Source organism: Eptesicus fuscus, chromosome 17 (assembly GCF_027574615.1).
Source record: "Eptesicus fuscus isolate TK198812 chromosome 17, DD_ASM_mEF_20220401, whole genome shotgun sequence".
Taxonomy (NCBI): domain Eukaryota; kingdom Metazoa; phylum Chordata; class Mammalia; order Chiroptera; family Vespertilionidae; genus Eptesicus; species Eptesicus fuscus.
In genome coordinates, this window is record NC_072489.1 from 20,857,945 (window position 1) to 20,872,699 (window position 14,755).

The 14,755-nt window shown below is 40.1% G+C and overlaps 1 protein-coding gene across 4 annotated transcripts in view; it reads left to right on the forward strand.

Annotated features, from left to right (window-relative positions):
• The first annotated feature begins 12,943 nt into the window (after positions 1-12,943).
• Positions 12,944-14,755, forward strand: part of HERC4 (HECT and RLD domain containing E3 ubiquitin protein ligase 4) — a 98,487-nt gene continuing 96,675 nt past the window's right edge. For all 4 annotated transcript variants that reach the window (XM_028151456.2, XM_028151459.2, XM_028151462.2 and 1 more), the window contains exons 1-2: positions 12,944-13,283; positions 14,611-14,640. The gene's annotated coding sequence lies outside the window, so the exon portion shown is untranslated. The remainder of the gene's footprint in view (positions 13,284-14,610; positions 14,641-14,755) is intronic.

The following is a 14,755-nucleotide window of genomic DNA, read 5'->3' on the forward strand; positions in this document are numbered from 1 at the left end:
CAGATTACAATTAGTATAAAATATTAAAGTATTTAAAAATTGAAATGTGATATATAAGATAAAAATTTTTAAAAGCAATATATAAATATGAAAAATTTCATATTATAGGAAAAACATGGAGACATTAGCAGAGAACCTTGGACACTAAAGATTAAAATAGAAAACCTACATAAAATGACTAATTTTAAGGTGTAAATTTAGACACCTTAAGATAAGAACTAACATTCCAATGTAATTATGAGGATGTTTATAAAGAACTGTAATAGAATAAAATTGGAAACACATTTTTTAAACATGGAATAATAATTATGATATATAAAAAATTTAAAAAGTCTTTAAAACAGTATATGACCTTGTTTTATTTATTTATTTTTAATTTATCTCTTAATTATAATTGACATAGACCCTATTTTATTTTTTAAAATTCTGGAGTACAATATTCCAAAAATTTAAATGGTTATGTCTAGGTAGTGGAATTATGAGAGATTTTTTTCTTAGTTGTACTTTAAAAAAAAAACCCTAATAAGGATGTATTTTGTTCACATATAGAAAAAAATAGTGGCCGAAACCGGTTTGGCTCAGTGGATAGAGCGTCGGCCTGCGGACTCAAGGGTCCCAGGTTCGATTCCGGTCAGGGGCATGTATCTTGGTTGCGGGCACATCCCCAGTAGGGGGTGTGCAAGAGGCAGCTGATCGATGTTTCTCTCTCATCGATGTTTCTAGCTCTCTATCCCTCTCTCTTCCTCTCTGTAAAAAATCAATAAAATATATTTTTTTAAAAAAAGAAAAAAATAGTGAAAGTTTTCCCTCAAGCCAACCCCCCCCAAACAAACAAATAAACAAACAAAAAACCTAAAGCCTTTGTGGGGGGGGGCGCGGGCAGGGGGAGGGAGCAAAATGTAGCTGTTGTATAATTAATGGTATCTATCTATCAAATATATATGTATATAAATTAACTTTGTCTGTCTATATCTATTTCTACATCTACATCTATATCTACATTTGAGGATGTAATCAGAATGACCAGTAGGAAAGGGAAATAAAAAGAAAGAATCAGCAATGTTCATTTAAGAAAGCCTTATCTGCTCTTGATGTTAGAGCTTGGAGCCCGGTCCAACACAGCCAAATGCCATGACCAATTACCTGCCTTGCTGCAATCCTTGCAGCAACATTCTCATCTCAATTTAGTTTTTTAGTTTTTATTTATTTAAATTTTTTCTTCTTATTGATTTTTTAGTTTAAAAAATGTATTGCCTTATAGATAAAAAATTATGTTGATAGAAGAACATATGTGTTTGTTCTAAAGCCATTTATCTCATTGTAAATTAACAAATTGGAATTCTGGCTGCTATATTGCTCTCTTGGGAGTTTGGTTAATATAAGTACTTTGCTAAAGGACTGGATCACTGTAAGAATTTTTGATAAACAAATTAGGTTTCTGAGCTTGGACAGCTGAGGACCAGATGATGGAACCTGGTGATTTCATCAAGGTAATTACAAGCTGCAAGGTCTTGTGACAGTCAACCACTGGACTTCCCTAAGAAGCAGTCTTATAATTCAATGTCTGACCTTTAGCATGAAATAAATACAAGGCAGGTGTGTCTTGGAGACTTTGCCATAAAACATTTCCACAGTATGAACAATGGGGATGGCTTTTAGCTACAATCCAGCACACCTGGATCTGGAGTTGTAGATGAATTGTGAACCAGAAAAAGTCAGTCAATTATCCAAAACTGCAGCTGATATCAGCTCGAACTTGAAATTATAACTGGTGCCTCCTAGTCCAGCATATGAAACTGTTTTATAGAGCCTTTATGAAAGAGTGTCACAGGTGTATAATGCACATATTCATGTCTGAATCTCCCTTCCCTGTTTTAATAAGCACTTATTGAGTAACTAGTATGTTCAAAGCACTCTGCTAGGTTAAGATTTTCTTCAAATCTGTTCTGTATGTCTTATAATATGAGTAAATGTTTAACATTCAAAGTAGGGTGGATAAAATGTGGCTATTTACTAAGAATCTAATACTTGCCAGGCACTGTTCTAGACATACTACATCTTCATTCATATATTATTTACTAAAACCTTAGGATATGTACCATGTAAGTTCTCTAACGATATCATAATTGGATGCACTTCATTTCATCAGGTCATTCCATCAGGCTATTTATTTTATCATTAAATAAAAATCATCAATACTGAAAAGCATTTATTAATCATATAATTTTATAGAGAACTGAAGTGCCACCATAACTGATTAATTTTAGAGTAATGGTTTATAAGTGGTCATTCAGAATGGAGACTGGAGGCAATGACAGTTCCCCTTGGTGATGAATCAACAATTAATACTACCAAAAGAAGACTTTTTTCTTCTCCCATTAAGTACTTAGGCATTCCCTTAAAAAAGAAAAAAAAAAAAAAAAAAAGATCACAAAAGACCACATATTGTATGATTTCATTTACAGGAAATATCAAATAGGAATGACTGCTAAATGATTATGGGTATTTTGGGAGGAGGGTGATGAACATTTTAAATTTAATTCTGGCAATGGTTAGGAAACTCTATAAATATACTAGAAAACCACTGAATTGTACACGGTTAGTTGAATTATTGTGTGGTATGTTACTATATCTCAATAAAGTTGCCATTTGTTAAAAGTTCTGAATTTTTGCTGTCTAATAAACACAATCCCTCAGACTGGCCCTGTGAGAGAGACACCCTCTTAATAGCATTGGAAGGTTTTACCATTAATCAATTATAATTTCAAAAAACCAATAGGCAACCAAAAAATTGAATTCCAGAACAGAAGACAGGAACTTATAGAAACTATGGAGAGTGATAGATAAATACTCTGGGAATAACTTATATGCATCATAAAGTAAATCACTGACCTAATTCTTTATGAAATAATAATACTGAGAAAATCCTGACCCCCTCCAGGATTCTGTTGTCTGTCTTTGACCAGCTCAACCACTCTGTACTTCATCCATGAAAAAAGCACACTGTTGCCCATCCAGGCCTATTTGTGTAATTTCTAATCTTTCCTTTTTGGCTCTGCAGTATCTTGTCCATTTTTAAGTATTACTTGGAGGTACCCTTTTTTCATCCCTCTTCCACCTGGTTTTACAATTTTCTAGGACAGCCTCCTCCCTGTACTTCAACACTTGAAAAAAATAGCACCTACACACCCCAGAGAGCCCAATTCCACAAGAAGAAAAGGGGTGGTTTAGTTGAAAACCTTGGGTGAGGAGAGATACAAAAAATACTTTTATTGCTCTCTTAAACATTAGATTCCTGGAGGCACCAGGAAATTTCCTAGTAAAATTTACTAGGCAATATTAAATCTCTCAGTTGTCTGGACATCCCCTTAAGTTTCCTCTTGCTTTGTCTCCCAAGGTGATTTCCCAGGGAAGGCCTTACCTGGAACGAAACTGCAGTGGGGCTCCACTGGCTAAGGAGGTTTCCACCGGGGCTCCCAGCCCCTCACCTCACTTGTTGAGGGCAGGGAAAGCTGCCTGGCTCTCCCTTCCCGGGCTTGCCCATCCTGCTAATTTTAGGCTGCTTCCTCATTCGGCTGCCATGGGTATCAGAGCATGTGGCTCCCCTCCGAGGAGCTATTTTCTCCTGTGAGCCTCACTTGTTTCCAATTTCTCTCCCTTCTTTGCCCACCCCTCTCCACTCTGTGGGGTTGGACTATTTCAAAGTAATAAATAAAATAGCTTTCAGAATTATGCTAATGTTAACCTGAATTTATTCCTGAATCCAAGGGACCAAGGAAAACTTTTTATATTAGATTTTAGTTGTACCTTCCAGGGGCCATATTTCCAAATCATGTGTATCTAACAAATATTTACTAGGCTTTTACTGTGGCTAAGATGTCGCCTTAAGTCGCAGGGATACAAAGATGAGCAAAGCAAATATATATTTCAATCTTGATATCAGACATTTATCAAACTTCCACTGTGTTCTGTGCTCTGTGTTAACACGTGGGAATGTAAAAATCAACAAGGTAGAGCCCCTGTCATCAAAGATATTTCAATATACATAGAGATTCAAAGAAGCAGGGCTTATAAATTCCTATTGAGATTTAGATATAATGGATTCACTCATTCATCAATAAAAAGGGACCTGAGATGATTCTATTAACATAGTACTCTTCTAGGCTTTGGAGGAAATTTTTAAAAAAGTATAATATAGGTCCCTCCCTTAGAAAGATTATAATCGAAACAAGGAACAATTATGCAACTGACAACTATTTAATGGATCTTTATTATATACAAGTTAATAGTCTTCACTTAGGGCTTCTTAATTATCTTCTTCCTTAGAGACATTGTTTTGAGAGATTTGTACAAAAATTTTTTTCTAACGATTAATTTTTCATATTTTATTACTCAAAGATTAAAATTTTGGCAACTAGAGCTTCTGACTAATATGAAACAATTTGTACTTGTTCATTCTTGGGGATACACGTTTGAAAAGACCCAAGTTCCTGACCTTGAGCTAGCAGTCTAGTGAAGAAGACAGACAAGTGATTATGTTGTAATGTGGCAAGTTCTGCAACAAAAGATGAAACCAAATTTGGGGGTGAGGGGGATTTCCCAACTGTTATAGATAGGGCAAGTCTTCATTAAGAAAGAACTGTCCGGCCCTAACCGGTTTGGCTCAGTGGATAGAGCATCGGCCTGTAGAATGAAGGGTCCCAGGTTCGATTCTGGTCAAGGGCATGTACCTTGGTTGCAGGCACATCCCCAGTAGGGGGTGTGCAGGAGGCAGCTGATCCATGTTTCTCTCTCATCGATGTTTCTGACTCTCTATCCCTCTCCCTTCCTCTCTGTGAAAAATCAATAAAATATATTTTTAAGAAAGAAAGAACTGTCTGAGTTGAGTCTTGAAAAATGATGATCTCATTAGGTTGAAGGAACAATGTGAAAATGAAAAGTGTGAGAGAACATATTTCATAGCTTATATACTGAAGATAAGGTATGATTTGGAAGATGTGGCAAGAATGAGTTTGCAGATGACAATAAAGACTTAATCATGTAGGATTTTTAATGCCTAGTGATAAAGACTTTAAGGATATGTGATCAAGTCTGCATTTTAGAAAGATCACTTCCATGGCTGTGTGGATGGACCAAAGAGCCAAGACTATTGGTAGTCCACAGTTGTGGCAGAAGTCCAGGCTGGAACTGCTGATAGTTTTAAATAAGGTAGTGTAGGAACAATGAAGATTTAAATATTTATGGCCAAAAATCCAAGAAATTATGTCTACATATGTTATTGGCAAATCAAACAAATTGCTTGTTAACTTAAAGAATAAAAATAAGCAAATGCAATAGACAAAATACATATGATAACAGCATCTCAAGGGTCTCCTTTATATCATCTTGAGCATTTTGCTAGTCTGTGGAGCCTGAGGGATTGAAGAACCTGGTGAAGCTATTCTAGGCAGTCAAAGCACAGATGATGACTATCCAAATATAAACAAGGCATGTCTGAATATATTCAGCTCAAGATTTTTGAAGTGGTGGAGGAATTAATTAACCTTACTATGATAATCATTTCACAATATATACGTGTATCAAATCATCACATTGTACACATTAAACTTACACAATGTTACATATCAATTATATCTCAACTAGAGGCACAGTGCATGGATTCGTGCACCAGTGGGGTCCCTCGGCCTGGCCTGCACCCTCTCACAATCTGGACTTCTCGGGGGATGTTGGAGAGCTGGTTTCGGCCCGATCCTCACAGGCCAAGTGGACAGTCCCTTGGCCTGGCCTGCAGGGATTGGACTGAAACCGGCCCAGTGCATGAATTTGGGCATGTTTCCATGCTTGGGAAAAGAGCGTCTGCCCCCTGGTGGTCAGCGCGCGTCATAGCTACTGGTCAAATGGTTGGGCACTTAGTATATTAGCCTTTTATATATATAGATAATGCTGGGGGGGGGGGGAAGACCACCACAAAATACAGTGAGTACAGACATACCTTGATATATTGCAGGTTTGGTTCCAGACCACTGTAATCAAACAAGTATCACAATAAAGCGAGTTGTAATCTTTTTGCTGTTGGAGGGTTTTGCCTGCAGTTTGTAAAAAAAAAAAAAAAAAGCTGTGGGACATTTACACAATGAAATACTATGCAGCTATAAAAAAGAGGGATCTCTTACTCTTTGAGACAGCATGGATGGACCTGGAAAATATTATGCTAAGTGAAATAAGACAATCTGAGAAAGACAAATATCACATGATCTCACTTATTTGTGGAATCTAATGAAAAAAATGAATTGACCAACAAAATAAGACCCGAAGCATGGAGGCATGGAAATGTTATTGGCAAATCAAACAAATTGCTTGTTAACTTAAAGAATACCTAAATGTGCGGTTGGGGGACGAGAAGAGATAGACCAAAGAACTTATATACTTACTAGAGGCCCAGTGCACAAAATTTGTGCACGGGGGTGGGGGTCGCTCAGCCTGGCCTGCACCCTCTCAAATCTGGGACCCCTTGGGGGATGTCCGACTGCCGGTTTAGGATCAGGCCTAAACTGGCAGTCGGACATCTCTCTCACAATACAGGACCACTGGCTCCTAACCACTCACCTGCCTGCCTGCCTGATTGCCCCTAACCACTCTGCCTGCCTGCCTGATCGCCCCTAACCCCTCTGCCTGCCAGCCTGATCACCCCTAACTACCTCTGCCTGACAGCCTGATAGCCCCTAACCGCCCTCCCCTGATAGCCTGATCACCCCTAACTGCCCTCCCCTGCTGGCCTGATCGCCCCTAACTGCCTCTGCCTCGGCCCCCGCCACCTCCTTCCGGCTTTGTGGAGGACTGGAACACTGGAAAATGTCCAGTTGACCCGGTCTAATTAGCATATTGCCCTTTTATTAGTATAGATATGCAAAGCCCATGGACATGGGCAATAGGGTGGTGAAGACCTGGGGGGGGGGGCAGTAGGGGCTGGGAGGAAGAGGGTAAAGGGGGGGTGGAAATGGAAGATATATGTAATACTATCAACAATAAAAAATTAAAAACAAAAAAGAACATGGCAGGTAAACTTATAAGAGCAACTCTAACCGCTCACTCAGGAAATTGCATGAATCTCACTCTTTCCATTATTCTAACATTTTTTATTGTAGGAGGCATGCAGGAAGCATGCAGGAGGCAGCACATCTGTTTCTCTCTCTCTCCCTCCCTCTCTCTCTAAAAATCAATAAAAAACATATTTAAAAAAATAAAAACATGGGTATCTGCCCATGATTTTTAATAGTGTTTTAAGAAGAAAGCATAACTTACCTCAGAGCCTCTTAGTGGTTCTCCTTCATCTGTGTCTCCTTCCTTTTTCTTGGTTGTATCTTTTTTAAAAATGTCTCTTGGGTTTTTAAGTAGAATGTGACTCTCCATTGGTACAGAAAAAAAAGATTCTTAAAAAAAATTTTTAAAAAAGAAATGCAACACATGTGTAGTGGAACAAAGCAAAGCACAGAAAACAAGGTATGCCTGTAAGGATATTCTCTGATGGTGTAGTACTTAAAAAAAGAAAGATGTTTTCTACACCAAGAACAATTTTAACATTCACTACCCCCCAGGATTTCTATTCTATTGACAACACTATCAGAGCTTGTGAGTGAGAGCAGTTTGGAAGCTGCTTTTTGGACGTTAGCTTTCTTTTAAAGATTGAACAGATGAAGTTTGTTGTTTGTTGAAAGTGAACAGCCCAAAACAATTAAAATCACCTCTTAATATACTTATGTTTACAGAGTAATTTTTCTCTTTTTTAAAAAAAGTAAAACAGCCCAGCTGCTGTGGCTCAATGACTGAGCATCGACCCATGAAATAAGAGGTTACTGGTTTGATTGCCTGTCAGGGCACCTGCCCAGATTTCAGATTCAATGATCAGTAGGAGGCATGCAGGAAGCATGCAGGAGGCAGCGCATCTATGTTTCTCTCTCCCTCCCTCCCTCTCTCTCTAAAAATCAATAAAAAAAACATATTTATAAAAATAAAAACAAAACAGCATTCTTAGGATATATTCTCAGAAGTGTGACCCCTGGGTCAAATGTCAGTTCCATTTTTTTGATGCATGGAACAGACAGTTCTCAGAGGGGAGTGGGGTAGGGAGGATGGGAAGAAATTAAACTAAAGAACTTATATGCATTTATGCATGGCTCATGGACACAGACAATAGTGTGATGAAGGCCTGGGGTGAGGGGGGGGGCAGAAATGGGGGAAAATAGGGGACATCTGTAATAATGTCAAGAGTAAAAAATAAAATAAAATAAAAAAAATAAAATAAAAAAGTAAATCAGCAGCTTGAATTGTATGGATTTTTCTTGGGCAGTCATTGCTGTCATTTTAATATAGCTAAACTGCATTTAGATAATGTGGAGATGACAACCATAGTATGTCTTTTAGGAACACTGTCCTTCCTAGTCACTACGTCTCAACTGTTCCTACTGGCTATCACATCTTACATTGAGACGGTAAGAATCCATTTTCAAACTCTAATGAAAATCTATTCATAAAACGCTTGTGTTTTATTGATTTTTGGATGATAGATATTTTGTGATCTTCTGTGCTGCTTCTGTAAGATTTTTAATACTTAACTAAGAACCTGAAATGTGTTGTAAATTCCCTTTAGAAAGTGATAAATAAGGTGCACAGCAAGACTGTTTCTTTTATACAGTTGTGTACTTTGAAAGTTAATAAAGGATTTAATAGATGAACATAATCATTCTGTGCTTAGTTTCTATTCAAAGAAGTAGTACTGTTAATTTGACAAAGACTTGTCAAATTTAGTTTTAGTCCTGATCCTATTTGAAAGCAGTGAGACATGCTTAAATATATATATATAATCTTGTCTATTGACTTGATGAAGGTTATATTACTGATTTAAGTTGGTAGGGACCAGGCACAAGGAACAAAATAAAGTGAACTTTCCAGATTTCATATTTCTGACAGCTAAATTAGAACTTTCCAACCTTAGATATCTTTATAGGACCCTTCAAAATCAGTAGCAACAAAATAGTTCAATTTGCTACCCAAAAGTTTGACTGTTAAGCCCTATAGTTGAGATTCCTCCTCTTTATTGCTATTTTGTTTCTTTTAAAAGAAAAAAGATTCATGTAAGTATAGATTCCACACTTCATACTGTATTGTTTTGGTGGTGCTCATTATTAATTAGAACTTGCAGAATCCTCATCTTATGATTGCTGGGATAAAATTAACTTTAAAGCATAATTTATGATACAGTTGAGTCTTTGTTTTTAAAAACAATTTTTATTCTTTACTGACACACAAAAAAGACCCAGGGCATTTTGAGCACTTTCTCGGCTCGGAAAGTATAGTAACTGGAGTACTTGCATAGTAATTTCAAAGGCTTGAACACATCCCCACATACTGGTCAAGGGCCACATTACATGTGATTTTGCAGGCTTATGCCTATTTCAATGCTAGTTGAATGCCTAATAACTAGGGGACGAAAAACAAACACAAAGAAGTTATAGAGAGTTATAAAAAGAGAGCATTTAAAAAATGTTTCAGATATTCATAATATAAACATTACTACTGTTTCACACTAGAATACTGAGAAGGAAATTGCAGCTAGAATGTAAATTTGGAGCAGGATATGAAGTTAGTATAATTGTGAGAATGAAAGTTGAGAAAAATTCTATAATAAATATCCAGAATTACTTATCTCTATATTATAGATTAAATGGCATAGATTATAACAGAAAATATCAAAGCAAGAGAACTACCAGTGACCCAGCATTCTTTCCTACATACCTCCCATCACAACCCTGTTAATCCTATTCCTACAGTATGTTTTTATCTACTTTCTTCATTTTTTTTATCTCCATCACAACTTCCTTAGTTTCACCACTATTTTCTCTCATTTGTATTATTACAAAAGCCTGCACAATAATGTATATCCTCCATTTTGACCCTCCTCTAATTTAGCAGTCCTATCCAGTTCAGCATCAAATGAAATCTTTTTCTTAACACACATCATCATTGCCCCTTCTGCTGGCATAAAACCCTTGAATAGTACATAGAATAAAACTCCTTAATATGTCCTACTGGATATGGACTCTTGACTACCTATCACCAAGCATATCTAGTGTCCCTGTGCTCAATTGTATTTTTTTTTCAGTTCCTGGAAAATGCCATGTTCTTTCCTCCTTTAAGGGTTTTGCGTTGCTCCCTACACCTAGAATTGTTTTTTACCCCCCTCTTCACAGGGCTTGATCCTTCTCTTTGTTCTAAGTTGTGTATGTTTTTCCCATGACTAATCTAAGTTATTTATTAAGCTATCTCCTGCCATAAACCCAGAGAAGGGAGATTAGTATGCTCTAGTCATCATTTGATACTTAGGAAAGAAAGTCATCTTAAGGTTCCATACACTTTTCTGGTCCGTGTGCAGAGTAATGGTCCAAATCAGTGCTGTGGTCCCCACTAGGTAGTGGTCCAGGTTCTCTTTACTCATCTTCATAGCCAGTTGGAAGCAGACTCACATGAGGATTATGGAATAGAGTATAGTTACCATATTCTCAGGGAGAGGGCTTAGACCTGATCTGAGATGGGGGTAGGCCACAAACTCAGGTCTCTCCTACTCTTCTCAGTTTTTGTTGTTGTTTGTTATTGCTTTTTTGAGAGAGAGGGAGAGGGATAGAGATAGAAACATCAATGAGCGAGAAACATCAATGGGTTACCTCCTGCATGCCCCCCTCATGGGGATGGAGCCTTCAACCCAGGCATGTGCTCTGACTGGGAATGGAACTGATCTCTTGGTTCCTGGGTCAATGCTCAACCTCTGAGCCACACCAGCAAAGAGGTGCTCTCAGTTTTAATAGTGACTCATCTTTGAGGCCTTCACTGTCCATTCTATTTCAAGGACTTTCTCTATTATTCTCTATCTCTACCCCCTGTTTGTACCCTTAGTATTTATTAAAGTTTGAAATTCTTTTGTCTGCCTAGTCGTTTTTCCCCCATTCTATCTCTACTACTAGAATAGGGAAGGCAGCACAGAATAGGTGCTCAGTAAAGACTTATTCAATAATCTGGTAAAAGATCTGCCTTGTTTACACATTAGGCTGAAGCCATTAATGCTAGCTCAAAGGCCAAGGAGAAATGAATATAGGGCCCCATAAGATAGGGGATGAAAAGAGCAGAACTCTCCAGTTCTTAGGGAGGGACCTAAAAAAGTGTGGCTGTGCAACTGCTTAAGTGGAGGCTCTAACCTCAGAGAGCAGGAGCGGGTAAAATGACTAGAGGAGGCCTTTCCCGTTGTCCAGTCAAGGTGAAATCTTTGACTTGGTGATAATTGGTGACAAATTATTTTGGACAATACCATCTTATCCTTTCAAAGTTAACCAATAAAAGGATTAACCTTGCCACTCATCCTATATTCCCATTGTTGGAACTTAGGTTGTTTTAAATGTTTGGTATTGACCCAGGAACCAAGATGCTTTCTTTGATTAAAGCATCTTGTCATTTTTACATTTATTTCTGTAACATACTGTTGTTGGTTGACTTGGGTCCCCCAAATCGGTTTGTTGAAGTCCTAATTTCTGCTACCTGAGAACGTGATCTTATTTGGAAAGAGGGTCTTTGTAGATATAATCCAGTTAAAAAGAGGTCATAATGGATTGGGTGGGCCTTAATCCAATGATGTATCCTTTTAAGAGGAAAATTTGGACACTAAGTAATGCTCAGACTGTTGAGGTACATAGGGAAGACCACCATGTGGAGATGGAGACAGAGATTACAGTGAATGCCAAGGATTGTAGCAACCACCAGAAGCTAGGACAGAAGAATGGGGGCAAAGTTCTCTGAGAGTCCAAGAGGGAACCAATCCTGCTGCCACCTTGATTTCAGACTCCTGGCTCCCATAACTGAGACAGTAACTTTCTGCTGTTTTAAGCCAGTGGTTCTCGACCTTTCTAATGCTGCGACCCTTTAATACAGTTCCTCATGTTGTGGTGACCCCCAACCATAAAATTATTTTCATTGCTACTTCATAACTGTAATTTTGCTACTGTTAATGAATCGTAATGTAAACATCTGTGTTTTCCGATGGTCTTAGGTTCTACAGCAGCGGTTCTCAACCTGTGGGTGGCTTAAAATTTAAGCCATCCACTTGTGGTATTTTGTTATGGCAGCCCCACGAAACTAATCCACATACTAATCTGAAATGTGCTTTTCAATGAGATAAAGAAACATAGGGTCTCAACATTCACCCGTAAGTCACAGGTTCTAGCAAAGTCCAACATAAATTACCCAAGTGCCCTTTTTTCAAGTTTCCTCCTTTTTAAGAGGTTAAAACTTCGATTTTATAAAGCAGGGACTCTAGCCATATGCATTACTAAATATTCCCTGAGTGAAGGAGATTCTGCAATGCAAATTTATCTTCCAGGGAGAGTACTGCAAGTGACGGCAGCTATCACTATTATCAGCAGCCTAACTGGTGGTGTTGACATTTCATGCCATTGCCTCAGCCATGGCTATGAATATACCTGTCATCCTCAGATTATCTCCGGCTGAAGCTGAGAGAAAATAAAAGGCTTCACGCGCGCCTTCATCACTCTGTATTTCCTCTGCTACTTGAAACTCTCCTTGGGAAAAGACAGAATGACATATAGACTGGAACCTATGAGCAGAAAAAGAGATTTTCTTCACTGAAAGGCCCTCGTCCACGTAGAAGCACACCTCCGACGGGTCTTCGCAAACTACCAACTCCGGTGTTCGGCACTTTGCGTCCAAGGCAAAACAGCGCACTACGCAGGCGCCCGGGCCGCCGAGTCCGGGGAGGATTCCGGCGCAGGCGCGCGAGGCGGGAAGTGGGCGGGCCCGCACGCGTGCTCCGTGGCTCACTTCCGGCGGGCCCCTCCCCCCCCCTCCCCTCCCACGCCTCGCCACTTCCCCCCCTCTCCCTTCTCCCATCCTCTCCCCGAACTCTCCCCACCCTTCGCGCTCTCCGCCCCGCTCGACTCCAGTCCTTCCCCTCCCGCTCCATCCGGGGCGCTGACGGCTGTTTCTGGACTGGACCTCGGCGGCGGCCGCTTTTCTAGGAGGAACCCGATAAAGTTTCCCAGGAGCCGGGAGGGGAGCCGCGCGCAGCGGCACCGACACCGGGGGAGCCCTGCATGGTATTCGCCGCCGCGGGTTAAAGGAGGAGGTCCCAGAGCTGGAGACCAGCCTCAGCTGCCGCGCTGCCTCGCTGTCTGGGGAGGCGCCGCCCTCCGTCGCCCCGAGCTTCCCCCGCCGTGAGCGGTCGGGTGAGTCGTTGCCCGGGTGGGTTCGGGGGCGTGTGACGGCGTTGGGAACGGGGCCGGCCGGGCTGGGCGGATCCAGGCCAGCCGGGCGCAGGGTGCTTTCTCAGCGCTTCCTCGTGGTGGGGGGCGGGGAACGAGGGCAGGGTCGCGGCTCCCCGGCATGGGGCCCGGAATGTGGCACCTCGCGGGGGAAGGGCCCCCTCGGACCGAAGGCCGCCGAGGTGCCGAGCCTCGACCGCCGGTCTCTGCGACTTCTGCGGGCGGGCGGCTGCCGTAGTTAACTGGTCGGCCCGCGCGGTTGGGTGTGTGCAGTCGGTTTCTCCCCCCCCTGGTCCCCCTGAAGTGATCTGAGTGGATGTTCGGGAAATAGGATGGGAATAAAAACTGCTCCTCGTCCCCCTACCTGTTGCTGGCGGGAGGACGCCTTTCGGATACCCCTTCCGACTTTTTAAAGGAAAGGATGGTTAAACCTCGTGCGCTGAAATCAAGGGGTATTTTCCTGTCCTCTCTTCTTAAAATTAAAAAAAAAAAATAAATTTTTTTTTCGAGGAAACAATGCAGAGCTCTCGGGAACGATCGAGTTCTGATGTTCCAAAAGAATGAAATCAACCCTCTGTGAATGGATGGGGTCATGGAATGGGAGAGCTTCGGCACTTGGTAGCCCGAACGTAGGAAAGCTGGGTTTTGAAACTTCTCAGGTTCTGTGTAATAATGAATGTGGGTAACTACAACGAGAATAAGGCTGACTTCCTGGAATTGTGTTATTTTAGTAATGCGATGTGCTTAAAGACCTGTGTAGGTTTAGATGAAGTGGACTCTGTTATCAGTGTCTTTACAAAGAAGACTCAATGTGCTGGAAAGTTCTACAGATTTCGCCACCAAACTATCAATGGCCCAGCCCCCATCCCTTTTTTTTTGAAAAGTCGGCAGTGCTGGAGTTACTTGCAGTTTTTTTCCATCCTCATGTAATTGTCTCAGAGGTAGAGATAGATATTGATTGCCCAGGGGAAATATTTTTCAGTCTCGGTTACCACTCATAATAGACAAATGTTGAATTTTGGGGAGAATCTTGATATTAAACTGCGTACTTTCTTTTGTGAGTATTATAATTATGTGCATTGATTTAGTTTTAAAATTAAAGTTGTAGTGAGGTCGGAGTGTTATTATTTTTATTTATTTATTTTTATAAGTATGATCTTTGGAGGCGATTGTCTTAAGATTGCCTGGCAAGAGAACAATTTTCTCTAGGGCCTCAACATTGACATGAATAATTGGAAGTCATTTAAATTGTGGGAAATTTAAAGTTACCATTATTGGTTTTCTATTACAGATAAGAACTTCAGTTTTCTGTTGAGTGGAGGTAGGTATTAGAAGGTTTAATTATGCTGTGACTTGAGGGAGATTTCAGGGTTTTATGTTTCTGAAGTTGGCTAAGTTTTTCACTGTGTAATTTTCTTGATTGTTGAGACAGTGAG